A 17,666-nucleotide genomic window follows, 5' to 3' on the forward strand; every position below is an offset into this window, starting at 1 on the left:
ATGACCCATGGAAAATTGGTGGTTCCCTGGGTTGATGCATGACCATCGTGGGCAGGGATGCGGCGGTTGTCATTGTCGCTGCAGTCGCGGTCATGGCCTTGGTCTTCCGCGCCTTTTCTTCTAGAATCCCGTACTCCGGTGGTAGCCCTTGCTGTCGGCGGCTTGTTCGCTGCTCCTGGTTGGCGTCGGTGTCTTCTCCGCGACGTGGGCTGGGTTCACGGCTTGACGGGGGCGTGCGGTACATGAACGAAGCAGCACCTCCACCAGATGTCACGGGGTCGTGACGTGGCCGAAGACAGGAGACTTCGTGTTGGGATTTAACTGTTTATTTGGGCGAACCTGTGCACGGTAAACAGAAAGTCCAATTACAACAGCAGTCTCGCACAGATAGCAGTCTCGGACTGATAGCGCGAACGGAGCGTCGGCCTTCGATCAACAACTCACAAGCGGCGAAGCGCGTCGGCATTTTATACTCTTGCCGTCGAATGTTCTAGCGTTATCGCTGGCGGTGCCGTAGCTTCCAGAACAATCTGTACCGTTCGCACAGTGGGCGTGATCTTATCGAAATGATCTACTACAGTCCGGAACCTTCTAGAAAACTGCAGGCGCGGTTTGCGCTGAGAATCATGTGGTGTTTTGAAACGATAACAAAAACTTGGGAAATGGAACGTGGCAGACTGATGCTCTGCCTACTGCGCTACCGAGGCGGACAGGTGTCACTGGGAAACGCAACCGGTATCATTAGTTCCCAGAAGTGTAAGGTCGAAAAGGTAAGAAAACCGAGCAACAGTCATTCATTACTGCTCCAGACACCGCACCCCTCACGACTAAATAAACTATCATAAGTAAACAAGAAAACGGCACCACCTTTGCCACGGGTGAGGATTGAACTCACGACCTTCAGATTATGAGACTGACGTGCTGCCTACTGCGCTACCGAGGCGGACAGGTGTCACTGGGAAACACAACCGGTATCATTAGTTCCCACAAATTAAAGTTCGAAAAAGAAAACCGAGCAACAGTCATTCTATACTGCTCCAGACAGCGCACTTCTCACGACCTAATTAAACTCTCAGAAGCAAACAAAAAAACTGCACCACCTTTGCCACGGGTGAGGATTGAACTCACAACCTTCAGATGTTAAGGCTGACGCTCTGCCTACCGCGCTACCGAGGCGGACAGGTGTCACTGGGAAAAAAACGGTATCATTAGTTCCCACAAAATAAAGGTCGAAAAAGTAAGAAAACCAAGCAACAGTCATTCATTACTGCTCCAGACAGCGCACCCCTCACGACCTAATTAAACTCTCAAAAGCAAACAAGAAACTGCACCACCTTTGCCCCTGGTGAGGACTGAACTCACGACCTTCAGATTATGAGACTAATGTACTGCCTACTGCGCTACCGAGGCGGGCAGGTGTAACTGGGAATAAAACGGTATCATTAGTTCCCACAAAATAAAGGTCAAAAAAGTAAGAAAACTCAGCAACAGTCATTTATTACTGCTCCAGACAGCGCACCCCTCACAACCTAATTAAACTCTCATAAGCAAACAAAACATCTGCACCGCCTTTGCCCCGGGTGTGGATTGAACTCACGACCTTCAGATTATGAGACTGACGCGCTGCCTACTACGCTACCGAGGCGGACAGGGGTCACTGGGAAACACAACCGGTATCAATACCTCCCACAAGGTCGAAAAAGTAAGAAACCTCAGCAACAGACATTCATTACTACTCCAGACCGTGCACCCCTCACGACCTAATTAAACTCTCATAAGCAAAAGAAAAATCTGCACCGCCTTTGCCCCGGGTTAGGATTAAACTCACGACCTTCAGATTATGAGACTGACGCGCTGCCTACTGCGCTACCGAGGCGGACAGAAGTCACTGGGAAACGCAACCGGTATCATTAGTTCCCACAAAAAAAGGTCGAAAAACTAAGAAAACTGAGCAACAGTCATTCATTACTGCTCCAGACAGTGCACCCTTCACGACCTAATCAAACTCTCATAAGCAAACAAAAAACTGCACCGCCATTGGCCCGGGTGAGGATTGAACTCACGACCTTCAGATTATGAGACTGACGTGCCGCCTACTACGCTACCGAGGCGGGCAGGTGTCACTGGGAAACATAATCGGTATCAATTGTTCCCAGGGGTTAAATGTCAGAAAAGTAAAAAAACTGAGCAACAGTCATTCGTTACTGCTCCAGACAGTGCACCCCTCACGACCTAATTAAACTCTCATAAGCAAACAAAAAATCTGCACCGCCTTTGCCCCGAGTGTGGATTGAACTCACGGCCTTCAGAATATGAGACTGACGCGCTGCCTACTGCGCTACCGAGGCAGACAGGAGTCAATGGGAAACACAATCGGTATCAATCGTTCCCACAAGTAAAGGTCGAAAAAGTAAGAAAACTCAGCAACAGTCATTCATTACTGCTCCAGACAGCGCACCCCTCAAAACCTATTTAAACTCTCATAAGCAAACAAAAAATCTGCACCGCCTTTGCTCCGGGTGTGGATTGAACTCACGACCTTCAGATTATAAGACTGACGCGCTGCCTACTGCGCTACCGAGGCGGACAGGGGTCACTGGGAAACATAACCGGTATCAATAGTTCCCACAAGTTACGGGCGAAAAATTAAGAAAACTCAGCAACAGTCATTCATTACTGCTCCAGACAGCGCAACCCTCACGACCTAATTAAACTCTCATAAGCAAACAAAAAATCTGCACCGCCTTTGCCCCGGGTGTGGATTGAACTCACGACCTTCAGATTATGAGACTGACGCGCTGCCTACTGCGCTACCGAGGCGGACAGGGGTCACTGGGAAACATAACCGGTATCAATAGTTCCCACAAGTTAACGGTCGAAAAATTAAGAAAACTCAGCAAAAGTCATTCATTACTGCTCCAGACAGCGCACCCCTCACGACCTAATTGAACTCTCATAAGCAAACAGAAAATCTGCACCGCCTTTGACCCGGGTGTGGATTGAACTCACGACCTTCAGATTATGAGACTGACGCGCTGCCTACTGCGCTACCGAGGCGGACAGGGGTCACTGGGAAACACAACCGGTATCAATAGCTGCCACAAGCTAAAGGTCGAAAAAGTAAGAAACCTCAGCAACAGTCATTCATTACTTCTCCAGACCGTGCACCCCTCACGACCTAATTAAACTCTCATCAGCAAACAAAGATACTGCACCAACTTTGCCCCGGGTGAGGGTTGAACTCACGACCTTCAGATTGTAAGACTGATGCTCTGCCTACTGCGCTACCGAGGCGGACAGGTGTCACTGGGAAACGCAACCGGTATCATTAGTTCCCAGAAGTGTAAGGTCGAAAAGGTAAGAAAACCGAGCAACAGTCATTCATTACTGCTCCAGACACCGCACCCCTCACGACTAAATAAACTATCATAAGTAAACAAGAAAACTGCACCACCTTTGCCACGGGTGAGGATTGAACTCACGACCTTCAGATTATGAGACTGACGTGCTGCCTACTGCGCTACCGAGGCGGACAGGTGTCACTGGGAAACACAACCGGTATCATTAGTTCCCACAAATTAAAGTTCAAAAAAGAAAACCGAGCAACAGTCATTCATTACTGCTCCAGACAGCACACTTCTCACGACCTAATTAAACTCTAGAAGCAAACAAAAAAACTGCACCACCTTTGCCCCGGGTGAGGATTGAACTCACGACCTTCAGATTTTAAGGCTGATGCTCTGTCTACCGCGCTACTGAGGCGAACAGGTGTCACTGGGAAAAAAACGGTATCATTAGTTCCCACAAAATAAAGGTCGAAAAAGTAAGAAAACCAAGCAACAGTCATTCATTACTGCTCCAGACAGCGCACCCCTCACGACCTAATTCAACTCTCAAAAGCAAACAAAAAACTGCACCACCTTTGCCCCTGGTGAGGACTGAACTCACAACCTTCAGATTATGAGACTGACGTACTGCCTACTGCGCTACCGAGGCGTACAGGTGTCACTGGGAAACGCAACCGCTATCATTAGTTCCCGCAAATGAAAGGTCGAAAAATGAAGAAAACCAAGCAACAGTCATTCATTACTGCTCAAGACAGCGCACCCCTCACGACCTAATTAAACTCTCATAAGCAAACAAAAAATCTGCTCCAACTTTGCCCCGGGTGAAGATTGAACTCACGACCTTCAGTATATGAGACTGACGCGCTGCCTACTGCGCTACCGAGGCGGACAGTTGTCACTGGGAAACGCAACCGGGATCATTAGTTCCCACAAATAAATGTCGAAAAAGTAAGAAAACCGAGAACAGTCATTCATTACTGCTCCAGACAGCGCAACCCTCACGACCCAATTAAACTTTCATAAGCAAGCAAAAAATCTGCTCCAACTTTGCCCCGGGTGAAGATTGAACTCACGACCTTCAGTATATGAGACTGTCGCGCTCCCTACTGTGCTACCGAGGCGCACAGATGTCACTGAGAAACGCAACTGGGATCATTAGTTCCCACTAATTAAAGGCCGAAAAAGTAAGAAAACCGAGCAACAGCCATTCATTACTGCTCCAGAAAGCGCACCCCTCACGACCTAATTAAACTATCATAACCAAACAAAAAATCTGCACCGCCTTAGCCCCGGGTGAGGATTGAATTCACGACCTTCAGATTATCACACTGACACGCTGTCTTCTGCGCTATCTAGGCGGACAGGTGTCACTGGAAAATGCAACCGGGATCATTAGTTCCCACAAATTAAAGGCCGAAAAAGTAAGAAAACCGAGCAACAGTCATTCATTACTGCTCCAGACAGCGCACTCCTGACGACCTATTTAAACTACCATAAGCAAACAAAAAAACTGCGCCGCCTTTGCCCCGGGTTAGGATTGAACTCACGACCTTCAGATTATGAGACTGACGCGCTGCCTACTGCGCTACCGAGGCAGACGGGGGTCACTGGGAAACGTAACCGGTATCATTAGTTCCCACAAATTATAAGTCGAAAAAGTAAGAAAACCGAGCAACAGTCATTCATTACTGCTCCACACAGCGCACCCCTCACGACCTAATTAAACTCTCAGAAGCAAACAAAGAAACTGCACCAACTTTGCCCCGGGTGAGGGTTGAACTCACGACCTTTAGATTGTAAGACTGATGCTCTGCCTACTGCGCTACCGAGGCGGACAGGTGTCACTGGGAAACGCAACCGGGATCATTTGTTCCCACAAATTAAAGGTCGAAAAAGTAAGAAAACTTAGCAACAGTCATTCATTACTGCTCAAGACAGCGCACCCCTCACGACCTAATTAAACTCTCAGAAGCAAACAAAGAAACTGCACCAACTTTGTCCCGGGTGAGGGCTGAACTCACGACCTTCAGATTGTAAGACTGATGCTCTGCCTACTGCGCTACCGAGGCGGAAAGGTGTCACTGGGAAACGCAACCGGTATCATTAGTTCCCAGAAGTGTAAGGTCGAAAAGGTAAGAAAACCGAGCAACAGTCATTCATTACTGCTCCAGACACCGCACCCCTCACGACTAATTAAACTATCATAAGCAAACAAAAAACTGCACAGCCTTTGCCCCGGGTGAGGACTAACTCACGACCTTCAGATTATGACACTGACACGCTGCCTACTACGCTATCGAGGCGGACAGGTGTCACTGGAAAACGCAACCGGGATTATTAGTTCCCACAAATTAAAGGCCGAAAAAGTAAGAAAACCGAGCAACAGTCATTCATTACTGCTCCGGACAGCGCACCCCTCACGACCTAATTAAACTATCATAAGCAAACAAAAAAACTGCACCGCCTTTGCCCCGGGTTAGGATTGAACTCACGACCTTCAGATTATGAGGCTGCCGCGCTGCCTACTGCGCTACCGAGGCAGACGGGGGTCACTGGGAAACGCAACCGGTATCATTAGTTCCCACAAATTATAAGTCGAAAAAGTAAGAAAACCGAGCAACAGTCGATCATTACTGCTCCACACAGCGCACCCCTAACGACCTAATTAAACACTCACAAGCAAACAAAAAAATCTGTACCTCCTTTGCCCCGGGTGTGGATTGAACTCACGACCTTCAGATTATGAGACTGACGCGCTGCCTACTGCGCTACCGAGGCGGACAGGTGTCACTGGGAAACACAACCGGTATCATTAGTTCCCACAAATTAAAGTTCGAAAAAGAAAACCGAGCAACAGTCATTCTATACTGCTCCAGACAGCGCACTTCTCACGACCTAATTAAACTCTCAGAAGCAAACAAAAAAACTGCACCACCTTTGCCACGGGTGAGGATTGAACTCACAACCTTCAGATGTTAAGGCTGACGCTCTGCCTACTGCGCTACCGAGGCGGACAGGTGTCACTGGGAAAAAAACGGTATCATTAGTTCCCACAAAATAAAGGTTGAAAAAGTAAGAAAACCAAGCAACAGTCATTCATTCCTGCTCCAGACAGCGCACCCCTCACGACCTAATTAAACTCTCAAAAGCAAACAAGAAACTGCACCACCTTTGCCCCTGGTGAGGACTGAACTCACGACCTTCAGATTATGAGACTAATGTACTGCCTACTGCGCTACCGAGGCGGGCAGGTGTAACTGGGAATAAAACGGTATCATTAGTTCCCACAAAATAAAGGTCAAAAAAGTAAGAAAACTCAGCAACAGTCATTTATTACTGCTCCAGACAGCGCACCCCTCACAACCTAATTAAACTCTCATAAGCAAACAAAACATCTGCACCGCCTTTGCCCCGGGTGTGGATTGAACTCACGACCTTCAGATTATGAGACTGACGCGCTGCCTACTACGCTACCGAGGCGGACAGGGGTCACTGGGAAACACAACCGGTATCAATACCTCCCACAAGGTCTAAAAAGTAAGAAACCTCAGCAACAGACATTCATTACTACTCCAGACCGTGCACCCCTCACGACCTAATTAAACTCTCATAAGCAAACAAAAAATCTGCACCGCCTTTGCCCCGGGTGAGGATTAAACTCACGACCTTCAGATTATGAGACTGACGCGCTGCCTACTGCGCTACCGAGGCGGACAGAAGTCACTGGGAAACGCAACCGGTATCATTAGTTCCCACAAAAAAAGGTCGAAAAACTAAGAAAACTGAGCAAGTCATTCATTACTGCTCCAGACAGTGCACCCTTCACGACCTAATCAAACTCTCATAAGCAAACAAAAAACTGCACCGCCATTGGCCCGGGTGAGGATTGAACTCACGACCTTCAGATTATGAGACTGACGTGCCGCCTACTACGCTACCGAGGCGGGCAGGTGTCACTGGGAAACATAATCGGTATCAATTGTTCCCAGGGGTTAAAGGTCAGAAAAGTAAAAAAACTGAGCAACAGTCATTCGTTACTGCTCCAGACAGTGCACCCATCACGACCTAATTAAACTCTTATAAGCAAACAAAAAATCTGCACCGCCTTTGCCCCGAGTGTGGATTGAACTCACGACCTTCAGAATATGAGACTAACGCGCTGCCTACTGCGCTACCGAGGCAGACAGGAGTCAATGGGAAACACAATAGGTATCAATCGTTCCCACAAGTAAAGGTCGAAAAAGTAAGAAAACTCAGCAACAGTCATTCATTACTGCTCCAGACAGCGCACCCCTCAAAACCTATTTAAACTCTCATAAGCAAACAAAAAATCTGCACCGCCTTTGCTCCGGGTGTGGATTGAACTCACGACCTTCAGATTATGAGACTGACGCGCTGCCTACTGCGCTACCGAGGCGGACAGGGGTCACTGGGAAACATAACCGGTATCAATAGTTCCCACAAGTTAGCGGTCGAAAAATTAAGAAAACTCAGCAAAAGTCATTCATTACTGCTCCAGACAGCGCACCCCTCACGACCTAATTAAACTCTCATAAGCAAACAGAAAATCTGCACCGCCTTTGACCCGGGTGTGGATTGAACTCACGACCTTCAGATTATGAGACTGACGCGCTGCCTACTGCGCTACCGAGGCGGACAGGCGTCACTGGGAAACACAACCGGTATCAATAGCTGCCACAAGCTAAAGGTCGAAAAAGTAAGAAACCTCAGCAACAGTCATTCATTACTTCTCCAGATCGTGCACCCCTCACGACCTAATTAAACTCTCATCAGCAAACAAAGAAACTGCACCAACTTTGCCCCGGGTGAGGGTTGAACTCACGACCTTCAGATTGTAAGACTGATGCTCGGCCTACTGCGCTACCGAGGCGGACAGGTGTCACTGGGAAACGCAACCGGTATCATTAGTTCCCAGAAGTGTAAGGTCGAAAAGGTAAGAAAACCGAGCAACAGTCATTCATTACTGCTCCAGACACCGCACCCCTCACGACTAAATAAACTATCATAAGTAAATAAGAAAACGGCACCACCTTTGCCACGGGTGAGGATTCAACTCACGACCTTCAGATTATGAGACTGACGTGCTGCCTACTGCGCTACCGAGGTGGACAGGTGTCACTGGGAAACACAACCGGTATCATTAGTTCCCACAAATTAAAGTTCGAAAAAGAAAACCGAGCAACAGTCATTCATTACTGCTCCAGACAGCGCACTTCTCACGACCTAATTAAACTCTCAGAAGCAAACAAAAAAACTGCACCACCTTTGCCACGGGTGAGGATTGAACTCACAACCTTCAGATGTTAAGGCTGACACTCTGCCTACCGCGCTACCGAGGCGGACAGGTGTCACTGGGAAAAAAACGGTATCATTAGTTCCCACAAAATAAAGGTCGAAAAAGTAAGAAAACCAAGCAACAGTCATTCATTACTGCTCCAGACAGCGCACCCCTCACGACCTAATTAAACTCTCAAAAGCAAACAAGAAACTGCACCACCTTTGCCCCTGGTGAGGACTGAACTCACGACCTTCAGATTATGAGACTAATGTACTGCCTACTGCGCGACCGAGGCGGGCAGGTGTAACTGGGAATAAAACGGTATCATTAGTTCCCACAAAATAAAGGTCAAAAAAGTAAGAAAACTCAGCAACAGTCATTTATTACTGCTCCAGACAGCGCACCCCTCACAACCTAATTAAACTCTCATAAGCAAACAAAACATCTGCACCGCCTTTGCCCCGGGTGTGGATTGAACTCACGACCTTCAGATTATGAGACTGACGCGCTGCCTACTACGCTACCGAGGCGGACAGGGGTCACTGGGAAACACAACCGGTATCAATACCTCCCACAAGGTCGAAAAAGTAAGAAACCTCAGCAACAGACATTCATTACTACTCCAGACCGTGCACCCCTCACGACCTAATTAAACTCTCATAAGCAAAAGAAAAATCTGCACCGCCTTTGCCCCGGGTGAGGATTAAACTCACGACCTTCAGATTATGAGACTGACGCGCTGCCTACTGCGCTACCGAGGCGGACAGAAGTCACTGGGAAACGCAACCGGTATCATTAGTTCCCACAAAAAAAGGTCGAAAAACTAAGAAAACTGAGCAACAGTCATTCATTACTGCTCCAGACAGTGCACCCTTCACGACCTAATCAAACTCTCATAAGCAAACAAAAAACTGCACCGCCATTGGCCCGGGTGAGGATTGAACTCACGACCTTCAGATTATGAGACTGACGTGCCGCCTACTACGCTACCGAGGCGGGCAGGTGTCACTGGGAAACATAATCGGTATCAATTGTTCCCAGGGGTTAAATGTCAGAAAAGTAAAAAAACTGAGCAACAGTCATTCGTTACTGCTCCAGACAGTGCACCCCTCACGACCTAATTAAACTCTCATAAGCAAACAAAAAATCTGCACCGCCTTTGCCCCGAGTGTGGACTGAACTCACGGCCTTCAGAATATGAGACTGACGCGCTGCCTACTGCGCTACCGAGGCAGACAGGAGTCAATGGGAAACACAATCGGTATCAATCGTTCCCACAAGTAAAGGTCGAAAAAGTAAGAAAACTCAGCAACAGTCATTCATTACTGCTCCAGACAGCGCACCCCTCAAAACCTATTTAAACTCTCATAAGCAAACAAAAAATCTGCACCGCCTTTGCTCCGGGTGTGGATTGAACTCACGACCTTCAGATTATAAGACTGACGCGCTGCCTACTGCGCTACCGAGGCGGACAGGGGTCACTGGGAAACATAACCGGTATCAATAGTTCCCACAAGTTACGGGCGAAAAATTAAGAAAACTCAGCAACAGTCATTCATTACTGCTCCAGACAGCGCAACCCTCACGACCTAATTAAACTCTCATAAGCAAACAAAAAATCTGCACCGCCTTTGCCCCGGGTGTGGATTGAACTCACGACCTTCAGATTATGAGACTGACGCGCTGCCTACTGCGCTACCGAGGCGGACAGGGGTCACTGGGAAACATAACCGGTATCAATAGTTCCCACAAGTTAACGGTCGAAAAATTAAGAAAACTCAGCAAAAGTCATTCATTACTGCTCCAGACAGCGCACCCCTCACGACCTAATTAAACTCTCATAAGCAAACAGAAAATCTGCACCGCCTTTGACCCGGGTGTGGATTGAACTCACGACCTTCAGATTATGAGACTGACGCGCTGCCTACTGCGCTACCGAGGCGGACAGGGGTCACTGGGAAACACAACCGGTATCAATAGCTGCCACAAGCTAAAGGTCGAAAAAGTAAGAAACCTCAGCAACAGTCATTCATTACTTCTCCAGACAGTGCACCCCTCACGACCTAATTAAACTCTCATCAGCAAACAAAGAAACTGCACCAACTTTGCCCCGGGTGAGGGTTGAACTCACGACCTTCAGATTGTAAGACTGATGCTCTGCCTACTGCGCTACCGAGGCGGACAGGTGTCACTGGGAAACGCAACCGGTATCATTAGTTCCCAGAAGTGTAAGGTCGAAAAGGTAAGAAAACCGAGCAACAGTCATTCATTACTGCTCCAGACACCGCACCCCTCACGACTAAATAAACTATCATAAGTAAACAAGAAAACTGCACCACCTTTGCCACGGGTGAGGATTGAACTCACGACCTTCAGATTATGAGACTGACGTGCTGCCTACTGCGCTACCGAGGCGGACAGGTGTCACTGGGAAACACAACCGGTATCATTAGTTCCCACAAATTAAAGTTCAAAAAAGAAAACCGAGCAACAGTCATTCATTACTGCTCCAGACAGCACACTTCTCACGACCTAATTAAACTCTAGAAGCAAACAAAAAAACTGCACCACCTTTGCCCCGGGTGAGGATTGAACTCACGACCTTCAGATTTTAAGGCTGATGCTCTGTCTACCGCGCTACTGAGGCGAACAGGTGTCACTGGGAAAAAAACGGTATCATTAGTTCCCACAAAATATAGGTCGAAAAAGTAAGAAAACCAAGCAACAGTCATTCATTACTGCTCCAGACAGCGCACCCCTCACGACCTAATTCAACTCTCAAAAGCAAACAAAAAACTGCACCACCTTTGCCCCTGGTGAGGACTGAACTCACAACCTTCAGATTATGAGACTGACGTACTGCCTACTGCGCTACCGAGGCGTACAGGTGTCACTGGGAAACGCAACCGGTATCATTAGTTCCCGCAAATGAAAGGTCGAAAAATGAAGAAAACCAAGCAACAGTCATTCATTACTGCTCAAGACAGCGCACCCCTCACGACCTAATTAAACTCTCATAAGCAAACAAAAAATCTGCTCCAACTTTGCCCCGGGTGAAGATTGAACTCACGACCTTCAGTATATGAGACTGACGCGCTGCCTACTGCGCTACCGAGGCGGACAGTTGTCACTGGGAAACGCAACCGGGATCATTAGTTCCCACAAATAAATGTCGAAAAAGTAAGAAAACCGAGAACAGTCATTCATTACTGCTCCAGACAGCGCAACCCTCACGACCCAATTAAACTTTCATAAGCAAGCAAAAAATCTGCTCCAACTTTGCCCCGGGTGAAGATTGAACTCACGACCTTCAGTATATGAGACTGTCGCGCTCCCTACTGTGCTACCGAGGCGCACAGATGTCACTGAGAAACGCAACTGGGATCATTAGTTCCCACTAATTAAAGGCCGAAAATGTAAGAAAACCGAGCAACAGCCATTCATTACTGCTCCAGAAAGCGCACCCCTCACGACCTAATTAAACTATCATAACCAAACAAAAAATCTGCACCGCCTTAGCCCCGGGTGAGGATTGAATTCACGACCTTCAGATTATCACACTGACACGCTGTCTTCTGCGCTATCTAGGCGGACAGGTGTCACTGGAAAATGCAACCGGGATCATTAGTTCCCACAAATTAAAGGCCGAAAAAGTAAGAAAACCGAGCAACAGTCATTCATTACTGCTCCAGACAGCGCACTCCTGACGACCTATTTAAACTACCATAAGCAAACAAAAAAACTGCGCCGCCTTTGCCCCGGGTTAGGATTGAACTCACGACCTTCAGATTATGAGACTGACGCGCTGCCTACTGCGCTACCGAGGCAGACGGGGGTCACTGGGAAACGTAACCGGTATCATTAGTTCCCACAAATTATAAGTCGAAAAAGTAAGAAAACCGAGCAACAGTCATTCATTACTGCTCCACACAGCGCACCCCTAACGACCTAATTAAACTCTCACAAGCAAACAAAAAATCTTTACCTCCTTTGCCCCGGGTGTGTATTCAACTCACGACCTTCAGATTATGAGACTGACGCGCTGCCTACTGCGCTATCGAGGCGGACAGGTGTCACTGGGAAACGCAACCGGGATCATTAGTTCCCACAAATTAAAGGTCGAAAAAGTAAGAAAACTTAGCAACAGTCATTCATTACTGCTCCAGACAGCGCACCCCTCACGACCTAATTAAACTCTCAGAAGCAAACAAAGAAACTGCACCAACTTTGCCCCGGGTGAGGGTTGAACTCACGACCTTTAGATTGTAAGACTGATGCTCTGCCTACTGCGCTACCGAGGCGGACAGGTGTCACTGGGAAACGCAACCGGGATCATTAGTTCCCACAAATTAAAGGTCGAAAAAGTAAGAAAACTTAGCAACAGTCATTCATTACTGCTCAAGACAGCGCACCCCTCACGACCTAATTAAACTCTCAGAAGCAAACAAAGAAACTGCACCAACTTTGTCCCGGGTGAGGGCTGAACTCACGACCTTCAGATTGTAAGACTGATGCTCTGCCTACTGCGCTACCCAGGCGGAAAGGTGTCACTGGGAAACGCAACCGGTATCATTAGTTCCCAGAAGTGTAAGGTCGAAAAGGTAAGAAAACCGAGCAACAGTCATTCATTACTGCTCCAGACACCGCACCCCTCACGACTAATTAAACTATCATAAGCAAACAAAAAACTGCACAGCCTTTGCCCCGGGTGAGGACTAACTCACGACCTTCAGATTATGACACTGACACGCTGCCTACTACGCTATCGAGGCGGACAGGTGTCACTGGAAAACGCAACCGGGATTATTAGTTCCCACAAATTAAAGGCCGAAAAAGTAAGAAAACCGAGCAACAGTCATTCATTAATGCTCCGGACAGCGCACCCCTCACGACCTAATTAAACTATCATAAGCCAACAAAAAAACTGCACCGCCTTTGCCCCGGGTTAGGATTGAACTCACGACCTTCAGATTATGAGGCTGACGCGCTGCCTACTGCGCTACCGAGGCAGACGGGGGTCACTGGGAAACGCAACCGGTATCATTAGTTCCCACAAATTATAAGTCGAAAAAGTAAGAAAACCGAGCAACAGTCGATCATTACTGCTCCACACAGCGCACCCCTAACGACCTAAGTAAACACTCACAAGCAAACAAAAAATCTGTACCTCCTTTGCCCCGGGTGTGGATTGAACTCACGACCTTCAGATTATGAGACTGACGCGCTGCCTACTGCGCTATCGAGGCGGACAGGTGTCACTGGGAAACGCAACCGGGATCATTAGTTCCCACAAATTAAAGGTCGAAAAAGTAAAAAAACTTAGCAACAGTCATTCATTACTGCTCCAGACAGCGCACCCCTCACGACCTAATTAAACTCTCAGAAGCAAACAAAGAAACTGCACCAACTTTGCCCCGGGTGAGGGCTGAACTCACGACCTTCAGATTGTAAGACTGATGCTCTGCCTACTGCACTACCGAGGCGGACAGGTGTCACTGGGAAACGCAACCGGTATCATTAGTTCCCAGAAGTGTAAGGTCGAAAAGGTAAGAAAACCGAGCAACAGTCATTCATTACTGCTCCAGACACCGCACCCCTCACGACTAAATAAACTATCATAAGTAAACAAGAAAACGGCACCACCTTTGCCACGGGTGAGGATTGAACTCACGACTTTCAGATTATGAGACTGACGTGCTGCCTACTGCGCTACCGAGGCGGACAGGTGTCACTGGGAAACACAACCGGTATCATTAGTTCCCACAAATTAAAGTTCGAAAAAGAAAACCGAGCAACAGTCATTCATTACTGCTCCAGACAGCTCACCCCTCACGACCTAATCAAACTCTCAGAAGCAAACAAAAAAACTGCACCACCTTTGCCACGGGTGAGGATTGAACTCACAACCTTCAGATTTTAAGGCTGACGCTCTGCCTACCGCGCTTCCGAGGCGGACAGGTGTCACTGGGAAAAAAACGGTATCATTAGTTCCCACAAAATAAAGGTCAAAAAAGTAAGAAACCTCAGCAACAGACATTCATTTATTCTCCAGACCGTGCACCCCTCACGACCTAATTAAACTCTCATAAGCAAACAAAAAATCTGCACCGCCTTTGCCCCGGGTGAGGATTGAACTCACGACCTTCAGATTATGAGACTGACGCGCTGCTTACTGCACTACCGAGGCGGACAGGGGTCACTGGGAAACATAAACGGTATCAATAGTTCCCACAAGTTAACGGTCGAAAAATTAAGAAAACTCAGCAAAAGTCATTCATTACTGCTCCAGACAGCGCACCCCTCACGACCTAATTAAACTCTCATAAGCAAACAGAAAATCTGCACCGCCTTTGCCCCGGGTGTGGATTGAACTCACGACCTTCAGATTATGAGACTGACGCGCTGCCTACTGCGCTACCGAGGCGGACAGGGGTCACTGGGAAACACAACCGGTATCAATAGCTCCCACAAGTTAAAGGTCGAAAAAGTAAGAAACCTCAGCAACAGTCATTCATTACTTCTCCAGACCGTGCACCCCTCACGACCTAAATAAACTCTCATCAGCAAACAGAGAAACTGCACCAACTTTGCCCCGGGTGAGGGTTGAACTCACGACCTTCAGATTGTAAGACTGATGCTCTGCCTACTGCGCTACCGAGGCGGACAGGTGTCACTGGGAAACGCAACCGGTATCATTAGTTCCCAGAAGTGTAAGGTCGAAAAGGTAAGAAAACCGAGCAACAGTCATTCATTACTGCTCCAGACACCGCACCCCTCACGACTAAATAAACTATCATAAGTAAACAAGAAAACGGCACCACCTTTGCCACGGGTGAGGATTGAACTCACGACCTTCAGATTATGAGACTGACGTGCTGCCTACTGCGCTACTGAGGCGGACAGGTGTCACTGGGAAACACAACCGGTATCATTAGTTCCCACAAATTAAAGTTCAAAAAAGAAAACCGAGCAACAGTCATTCATTACTGCTCCAGACAGCGCACTTCTCACGACCTAATTAAACTCTAGAAGCAAACAAAAAAACTGCACCACCTTTGTCCCGGGTGAGGATTGAACTCACGACCTTCAGATTTTAAGGCTGATGCTCTGTCTACCGCACTACTGAGGCGGACAGGTGCCACTGGGAAAAAAACGGTATCATTAGTTCCCACAAAATAAAGGTCGAAAAAGTAAGAAAACCAAGCAACAGTCATTCATTAATGCTCCAGACAGCGCACCCCTCACGACCTAATTCAACTCTCAAAAGCAAACAAAAAACTGCACCACCTTTGCCCCTGGTGAGGACTGAACTCACAACCTTCAGATTATGAGACTGACGTACTGCCTACTGCGCTACCAAGGCGTACAGGTGTCACTGGGAAACGCAACCGGTATCATTAGTTCCCGCAAATGAAAGGTCGAAAAAGGAAGAAAACCAAGCAACAGTCATTCATTACTGCTCAAGACAGCGCACCCCTCACGACCTAATTAAACTCTCATAAGCAAACAAAAAATCTGCTCCAACTTTGCCCCGGGTGAAGATTGAACTCACGACCTTCAGTATATGAGACTGACGCGCTGCCTACTGCGCTACCGAGGCGGACAGTTGTCACTGGGAAACGCAACCGGGATCATTAGTTCCCACAAATAAATGTCGAAAAAGTAAGAAAACCGAGAACAGTCATTCATTACTGCTCCAGACAGCGCAACCCTCACGACCCAATTAAACTCTCATAAGCAAACAAAAAATCTGTTCCAACTTTGCCCCGGGTGAAGATTAACTCACGACCTTCAGTATATGAGACTGTCGCGCTACCTACTGTGCTACCGAGGCGGACAGATGTCACTGAGAAACGCAACTGGGATCATTAGTTCTCACTAATTAAAGGCCGAAAAAGTAAGAAAACCGAGCAACAGCCATTCATTACTGCTCCAGAAAGCGCACCCCTCACGACCTAACTAAACTATCATAACCAAACAAAAAATCTGGACCGCCTTATCCCCGGGTGAGGATTGAACTCACGACCTTCAGATTATCACACTGACACGCAGTCTACTGCGCTATCAAGGCGGACAGGTGTCACTGGAAAACGCAACCGGGATCATTAGTTCCCACAAATTAAAGGCCGAAAAAGTAAGAAAACCGAGCAACAGTCATTCATTACTGCTCCAGACAGCGCACTCCAGACGACCTAATTAAACTATCATAAGCAAACAAAAAAACTGCACCGCCTTTGCCCCGGGTTAGGATTGAACTCACGACCTTCAGATTATGAGACTGACGCGCTGCCTACTGCGCTACCGAGGCAGACGGGGGTCACTGGGAAACGCAACCGGTATCATTTGTTCCCACAAATTATAAGTCGAAAAAGTAAGAAAACCGAGCAACAGTCATTCATTACTGCTCCACACAGCGCACCCTTAACGACCTAATTAAACTCTCACAAGCAAACAAAAAATCTTTACCTTCTTTGCCCCGGGTGTGTATTGAACTCACCACCTTCAGATTATGAGACTGACGCGCTGCCTACTGCGCTATCGAGGCGGACAGGTGTCACTGGAAAACGCAACCGGGATCATTAGTTCCCACAAAAAAAAGGTCGAAAAAGTAAAACTTAGCAACAGTCATTCATTACTGCTCCAGACAGCGCACCCCTCACGACCTAATTAAACTCTCAGAAGCAAACAAAGAAACTGCACCAACTTTGCCCTGGGTGAGGGTTGAACTCACGACCTTCAGATTGTAAGACTGATGCTCTGCCTACTGCGCTACCGAGGCGGACAGGTGTCACTGGGAAACGCAACCGGTATCATTAGTTCCCAGAAGTGTAAGGTCGAAAAGGTAAGAAAACCGAGCAACAGTCATTCATTACTGCTCCAGACACCGCACCCCTCACGACTAAATAAACTATCATAAGTAAACAAGAAAACGGCACCACCTTTGCCACGGGTGAGGATTGAACTCACGACCTTCAGATTATGAGACTGACGTGCTGCCTACTGCGCTACCGAGGCGGACA

At 47.7% G+C, this 17,666-nt stretch overlaps 25 non-coding genes across 25 annotated transcripts; all 25 read right to left on the reverse strand.

The window, feature by feature from the left end:
* Nucleotides 1–1,572: 1,572 nt before the first annotated feature.
* On the reverse strand, nt 1,573–1,645 carry TRNAM-CAU (transfer RNA methionine (anticodon CAU)). The gene has a single exon. It is a non-coding gene; the product is annotated as a tRNA-Met (tRNA).
* An 866-nt stretch (nt 1,646–2,511) lies between these two features.
* TRNAI-UAU (transfer RNA isoleucine (anticodon UAU)) lies at nt 2,512–2,584 on the reverse strand. The gene has a single exon. It is a non-coding gene; the product is annotated as a tRNA-Ile (tRNA).
* A 163-nt stretch (nt 2,585–2,747) lies between these two features.
* TRNAM-CAU (transfer RNA methionine (anticodon CAU)) lies at nt 2,748–2,820 on the reverse strand. Its single transcript has one exon. It is a non-coding gene; the product is annotated as a tRNA-Met (tRNA).
* Nucleotides 2,821–3,221: 401 nt separating this feature from the next.
* TRNAV-UAC (transfer RNA valine (anticodon UAC)) lies at nt 3,222–3,294 on the reverse strand. Its single transcript has one exon. It is a non-coding gene; the product is annotated as a tRNA-Val (tRNA).
* Nucleotides 3,295–4,160: 866 nt separating this feature from the next.
* Nucleotides 4,161–4,233, reverse strand: TRNAM-CAU (transfer RNA methionine (anticodon CAU)). Its single transcript has one exon. It is a non-coding gene; the product is annotated as a tRNA-Met (tRNA).
* Nucleotides 4,234–4,869: 636 nt separating this feature from the next.
* TRNAM-CAU (transfer RNA methionine (anticodon CAU)) lies at nt 4,870–4,942 on the reverse strand. Its single transcript has one exon. It is a non-coding gene; the product is annotated as a tRNA-Met (tRNA).
* Nucleotides 4,943–5,106: 164 nt separating this feature from the next.
* Nucleotides 5,107–5,179, reverse strand: TRNAV-UAC (transfer RNA valine (anticodon UAC)). Its single transcript has one exon. It is a non-coding gene; the product is annotated as a tRNA-Val (tRNA).
* Nucleotides 5,180–6,052: 873 nt separating this feature from the next.
* On the reverse strand, nt 6,053–6,125 carry TRNAM-CAU (transfer RNA methionine (anticodon CAU)). The gene has a single exon. It is a non-coding gene; the product is annotated as a tRNA-Met (tRNA).
* Nucleotides 6,126–6,754: 629 nt separating this feature from the next.
* TRNAM-CAU (transfer RNA methionine (anticodon CAU)) lies at nt 6,755–6,827 on the reverse strand. Its single transcript has one exon. It is a non-coding gene; the product is annotated as a tRNA-Met (tRNA).
* Nucleotides 6,828–6,985: 158 nt separating this feature from the next.
* Nucleotides 6,986–7,058, reverse strand: TRNAM-CAU (transfer RNA methionine (anticodon CAU)). The gene has a single exon. It is a non-coding gene; the product is annotated as a tRNA-Met (tRNA).
* Nucleotides 7,059–8,165: 1,107 nt separating this feature from the next.
* Nucleotides 8,166–8,238, reverse strand: TRNAV-UAC (transfer RNA valine (anticodon UAC)). The gene has a single exon. It is a non-coding gene; the product is annotated as a tRNA-Val (tRNA).
* Nucleotides 8,239–9,103: 865 nt separating this feature from the next.
* On the reverse strand, nt 9,104–9,176 carry TRNAM-CAU (transfer RNA methionine (anticodon CAU)). The gene has a single exon. It is a non-coding gene; the product is annotated as a tRNA-Met (tRNA).
* Nucleotides 9,177–9,334: 158 nt separating this feature from the next.
* TRNAM-CAU (transfer RNA methionine (anticodon CAU)) lies at nt 9,335–9,407 on the reverse strand. Its single transcript has one exon. It is a non-coding gene; the product is annotated as a tRNA-Met (tRNA).
* Nucleotides 9,408–10,042: 635 nt separating this feature from the next.
* TRNAI-UAU (transfer RNA isoleucine (anticodon UAU)) lies at nt 10,043–10,115 on the reverse strand. The gene has a single exon. It is a non-coding gene; the product is annotated as a tRNA-Ile (tRNA).
* A 163-nt stretch (nt 10,116–10,278) lies between these two features.
* TRNAM-CAU (transfer RNA methionine (anticodon CAU)) lies at nt 10,279–10,351 on the reverse strand. Its single transcript has one exon. It is a non-coding gene; the product is annotated as a tRNA-Met (tRNA).
* A 401-nt stretch (nt 10,352–10,752) lies between these two features.
* TRNAV-UAC (transfer RNA valine (anticodon UAC)) lies at nt 10,753–10,825 on the reverse strand. The gene has a single exon. It is a non-coding gene; the product is annotated as a tRNA-Val (tRNA).
* Nucleotides 10,826–11,691: 866 nt separating this feature from the next.
* Nucleotides 11,692–11,764, reverse strand: TRNAM-CAU (transfer RNA methionine (anticodon CAU)). Its single transcript has one exon. It is a non-coding gene; the product is annotated as a tRNA-Met (tRNA).
* A 636-nt stretch (nt 11,765–12,400) lies between these two features.
* TRNAM-CAU (transfer RNA methionine (anticodon CAU)) lies at nt 12,401–12,473 on the reverse strand. Its single transcript has one exon. It is a non-coding gene; the product is annotated as a tRNA-Met (tRNA).
* A 401-nt stretch (nt 12,474–12,874) lies between these two features.
* TRNAV-UAC (transfer RNA valine (anticodon UAC)) lies at nt 12,875–12,947 on the reverse strand. The gene has a single exon. It is a non-coding gene; the product is annotated as a tRNA-Val (tRNA).
* A 1,813-nt stretch (nt 12,948–14,760) lies between these two features.
* Nucleotides 14,761–14,833, reverse strand: TRNAM-CAU (transfer RNA methionine (anticodon CAU)). Its single transcript has one exon. It is a non-coding gene; the product is annotated as a tRNA-Met (tRNA).
* Nucleotides 14,834–14,997: 164 nt separating this feature from the next.
* Nucleotides 14,998–15,070, reverse strand: TRNAM-CAU (transfer RNA methionine (anticodon CAU)). The gene has a single exon. It is a non-coding gene; the product is annotated as a tRNA-Met (tRNA).
* Nucleotides 15,071–15,234: 164 nt separating this feature from the next.
* Nucleotides 15,235–15,307, reverse strand: TRNAV-UAC (transfer RNA valine (anticodon UAC)). Its single transcript has one exon. It is a non-coding gene; the product is annotated as a tRNA-Val (tRNA).
* Nucleotides 15,308–16,173: 866 nt separating this feature from the next.
* TRNAM-CAU (transfer RNA methionine (anticodon CAU)) lies at nt 16,174–16,246 on the reverse strand. The gene has a single exon. It is a non-coding gene; the product is annotated as a tRNA-Met (tRNA).
* A 635-nt stretch (nt 16,247–16,881) lies between these two features.
* TRNAM-CAU (transfer RNA methionine (anticodon CAU)) lies at nt 16,882–16,954 on the reverse strand. Its single transcript has one exon. It is a non-coding gene; the product is annotated as a tRNA-Met (tRNA).
* A 398-nt stretch (nt 16,955–17,352) lies between these two features.
* Nucleotides 17,353–17,425, reverse strand: TRNAV-UAC (transfer RNA valine (anticodon UAC)). The gene has a single exon. It is a non-coding gene; the product is annotated as a tRNA-Val (tRNA).
* Between the last annotated feature and the right edge of the window lie 241 nt (nt 17,426–17,666).

This window comes from Rhipicephalus microplus, chromosome 3 (assembly GCF_043290135.1).
Source record: "Rhipicephalus microplus isolate Deutch F79 chromosome 3, USDA_Rmic, whole genome shotgun sequence".
Taxonomy (NCBI): Eukaryota; Metazoa; Arthropoda; class Arachnida; order Ixodida; family Ixodidae; genus Rhipicephalus; species Rhipicephalus microplus.